Raw genomic sequence first — 4997 nt, forward strand, 5'->3', positions numbered from 1 at the left:
TTGTTCATTAAAATGTTAAGGATATGGAAAAAAGAGGACACTGATGCATTGCTGGTCGAAATCCAAATTGCATTCACTATGGAAAACAGCATGGAAATTCCTCAAAAAATTAAAAAATAGAATACCATATGATCCAGCAATTTCACTACTAGGTATTTATTGAGAGAAATTGAAAACACTGATTGGAAAAGGCTTGTGCACCCTTATGTTCTTTGCAGCATTATTTACAATAGTCGAAGATATGAAACAATCTAAATGCCAGCCAGTGGATAAATGGATAAAGAACATGTAGTATAACCACACATAAAATACTCCTAGCCATAAAAAGGAATGAATTCTTACCATCTGAGACAATATGGATGAAACTTAAGCGTGATATGTTAAATGCAAGAAGTCAAAAGAAATATAAATACCATATAATCTAACTTACATGTGGAATAAAACAAAAAAAAAACAAAAAAAATTCATGATACAGAGAATAGAATGATGGCTACAAAATGGGTAAAGGGAGTCAAAGAGTATTTTCAACTAAAAAATAGTCCTGGGATGGTAATATATAGCATTATGACTACAGTCAATCAGATTATAATGTACACATGAAAGTTACCAAGAGAGTAAATCCTGAAAGTTCTCATCACAAGAAAAAATTTGTAACTTTGTATAGTGAGGGCTGGTAACAAGACATTATGGAGATCATTTCTCAGTGTATACAAATCATAATGTTGTATATCTGAAACTAACATATGTTATATATCAACTATACCTCAATAAATAAAGATTTAACCTAAATTGTCATATTTTTTCCATTTACTGTAGCTAAAATTTTCTCATTACATTAAGGTTAGATAAAATTACAGTTTTTTATTTCTTCATTACTGGAACATTTGTTCCAAAACCACTTAGATGCAGTTAAATGATCTGTCTGTCAGAATAGTAGTACCATTCTTAGGGTAATAATTTTTACTGAATTAGCTTTTTAAAAGCATTTAATTTTCATTTCAATTAGGTGAATTATAATTTTTCTGCATATTATTTTTCCCCATAGAGTGGGCCCTGCTCTCACATTATGGATCTTTCTTATAGAGTTTCTAGAATGGATCTAGAATGGATCTAGGTTAGAGGATCTGGCTATTTGATTCTGAAATAAAAGAATTCATCCTTCCAAAGTTGAGAAAATTGGTTGCTGTAATTATTCAACAAGGCAAAGGAAAGATATTGTATTAATTTCCAGGTCCTACAATAAATCATTGCTTAAAGAAGTATTTAGAAGGTGAAACAAATTTATCTAATAATCATGTCATTTTCCAGGAGACAGATATTTTCATTTTAATTTCTAAGCAGAGTTTCTTTCCCTCAAATTAAACTCCACCTTTAGACAGATGGGTCTTTGCCCTGGAGCACAACTGATTACAGCAAATGCTTAGTAGAATGAGTAATGTTATAAATCAAAGTGTTTATTACCTTGATTAGATAACCAGACATCGTTCTCTTAACTGAATTCATGGTACTCTTAACTGTATTCAGTTTCAGACTTTTGCCATCTGATATGTAAAGATTATTTACTCTCTTAGCTGAGAAACATAATATAAATTTTGCAGATAATTTCAAAAATGTAAATATTTTTTGTCCTTAACCTGCATTAGGGTTAAGCATTATGGATAAGCATCATGATGGAGGATCTTGAGCCAAGGCATCTTTATTGCTTAGTGTAGAATACCTAGTCATGACAATTGTGCCTGATGATAATAATTCATTTCATTAAAAACTACTGGTTTCTTCTACATAGATACAACTGAAATTTTATTTTATATTCTTGCATGCAGCAAAAATTAGCAATTCTATTCCTTTTCTTCATTCTGTTTACACTTCCATTTTCAAGGCCTAATTATGTGCAGTAAAGGTTTTATCATATGATAAAAAGTATGATGTTTTAATCATTATACATAGGATTAAAAAGTTTACAATAATATAGAAATGGGAGATAGCTGTGAAAATTTGTTACTTATTATTCTTTGTTGGGATCAGCCAAGATATTTATCTTGACATATGCATAAATTTACCATTTATAAACTTAAATTTGTTTTTCTGTCTTTTAAAATTTTTATGCTTTTTTTATTGTAAAGGACAAATACCACCTGTTTTATTTTCCTTTTTAACCTCTTCATAGTACCTAGCCTCTATTTCACAAATCTCACCATAAAAAAGTAAAGCCTAGATGTGAACAGCTGTTTAAATTATAGGAAGGAGCATTGTTAAACCTAGCTATCCTGAAGATATTTTACTCAAATCTTTATATTTCACACAAATGCACTGAATAAAGACAAATACCCAGGGTACACCCGGGGTTAAGTTCACTTTTAATAGTCCAGGTCTATATCAAAAATCAGTGTTTTAATCAGATATGGAAGTCTTTCGTTTACCTAAAAAGACAAAATAGTCTTATAGAGACAAAACTAAATGATTTGGTTCTAGTCCAAAGACAACTATAAATGTTTTAGTCTACTTAAACTTTTTAAACCCAAGAGAAGAACTCATTAAATTTTGGAAAAACATACACATCTAAATAATGTAAATTAATATTATCCTTGATCTGTAAATGGACAGAGTTTAGAAGCAAAATGATAAACACACCAATGAAAACAAAGGCCATGAAAGACAACTCACAGAAGATACAAAATTGCCCATAAGACAGATGAGAAAATATTCAAACTGCAGGTATTCAAATACACAGAAATCAAAGACAGTATGGATAACCATTTGAACTATCAGATCCATATGGCTTTTTACTTTTTATCACTTAATTAGGCTAACACAGCAAGGTGTGTTCAGATAACCAGAACTTAAACCACTGGTGCATATACAGATTTGTAAAAACTTTTGGAAGGAATTTTGCAATTTTTATTAAAAAATTTAAGTTTTATATCTGTTTTGCAAAACAACTTTCACACTAAGTAATTTATCATTGTTATAAAAATTTATCTTTTACTAAAAGGATAAATTTAATTAAGCTTTAAGTTTTAATTGCAAGAATGCCTTAAATTATGGAAAGCATTTTAAAGAGCTTAAAACTGGATTAAGTATCTTATTATGTATCTAATCTACAGATAATAAAATAGTGTAATAGAAGAATATGTAATATTACATAAAGATATCGTGATGTAAAATAAAAAAATCAAGTTATCAGTCATCGTATCATTCAATTTTTACATAATGAAAATCCCAGTCTACTACTTCTCTCTCTAACACACACACACACACACCCCTGACAGTACTTAATCTAAATGTTAATAATGATAGCAGTATTAAGAGTGATTTTAGTGATTTTACCCTTCTACTTTTTGCTCATTCATGTTTTTAAAATTTTGTATATTATCCACATATATAAAAGAATATTTCAAAACATTAAAAAGACACTTCCTGAAAAAGTTTCCTTGTTACAAATTACCCATCCCCACTATTCAAACTGTATCAATAACTTTATATAGATTAACCTCAGAGGAGAGCAAAAGCACCCCAGGAAAAGAGCAAGGAGTTAACATTCTGAATACATTTTTTAATGTTGATGGTAGAAGCAATAAAGCAAAGCTTTCAAGATCTAGGCTTTGTTCAGAAAGAAAAAGAAAAAAAAATGCAGAAAAACAGTTTGTTTATTCCCAAAGACTAGAACCCAGAGGATTTTGTGGTTAGATTTTAAATGGCCCCAATTCATCTTTCTTGCTCTGACTGAATCTTTGCAGGTTCTCCCATCAAGAGGCCAGCCTTGTGCCAAGAAAATGTAGTAAAAGTGGAAATGTATGAATTCTAAGCCTATGCCTCAAGAGGCATGAGCAGTTGTCTCTGTCAAACTCCTGCTTCTTCCATGACAACAAGCCAGATCAGCCTCCAAAAGGAGATTACATAGAGCAGGATAAAGCCATCACAGACAACTAGCCAGCCACTGATGCACCAGTTGGTCACATATGCGTGAACAAGCTCAGCCAAAATCAGCTAAACCAAAGCTGCAAAAAAATTAAGCCAAGCCCTGACTGACAGAACCCATAATAGACCCTTAATAAAACAATAAATGTGTTTTGTTTTGTTGTTACTGATGTTTGTGCTTGTTTGTTATGTAGATAATCAATAGGAATTTAGAGCATTAGATGTGTAACATAAACGAGAGAGTAAGAAAAAGCACAAGGCGTGCTACCATATGAGTTTTCACAGCATTGGCATAACTACATGGTACTAGAAAAGTCACAGAAGATATAATTAGAATTTAAATGAGGATAGATACCAAAGTATGGCCAAGACCAAAGAAACTAGGTGAAGAACTCCAGATAGGTTTAAGACAGAAACCAAGAACAGCAGATACTTGTATATTGCTTTTTAGAAAGCTGTCCAGCCAAACTAAAAACATCTTAAAGAAGCTTCTTATTCAACATGGTGCTTGAGTGGTAGAGGTCTGCCACAGAGCAGCTTCACTGTGTCCTACTAACCCAGGCTAGTGCGGTAGAGCATCCAAAATTTTGTTACTGTCCACTGAGAATACTGATATGGCCAGGATCCTAAGCTAGAACCCAAAGCGGCCTATGGCTAGACCTCATAATCAAAGCTATGTCAGTTAGGTCTGGGAAGGCTATGCTGAGTAACAATCCCAAAAAAAGCTCTGTAGCTGAAAACACTAAGATTTAATTCTTTTGAATCTTGTACACTGTAGTTGAGAGAAGGGGTGGAAATAGGGAATGAGCTCACTGTAAGTGATTCAGAGAACTAGAATGAATTTGGTTCCAAGGTATTATGACCTTGTGCATTTTTGAGTCAGGGATTTCTGAGTCAATAAAAGGAACATGGATGAACAAGTGCCAACTATCAAATGTTTGCACTCAGAAGGGACACTCTCCATTTTTCCTTTTGTTTATCTGAATTTGAGGCAGAAGGGAAAGAAATCTGGTGAAATATGGTCTAAGAGAGAAAAACTGGAATATCTGAAAATAGATATATAATCTACCAAGGAAATA

This window comes from Meles meles, chromosome 1, assembly GCF_922984935.1.
Source record: "Meles meles chromosome 1, mMelMel3.1 paternal haplotype, whole genome shotgun sequence".
NCBI classification, from domain to species: Eukaryota; Metazoa; Chordata; class Mammalia; order Carnivora; family Mustelidae; genus Meles; species Meles meles.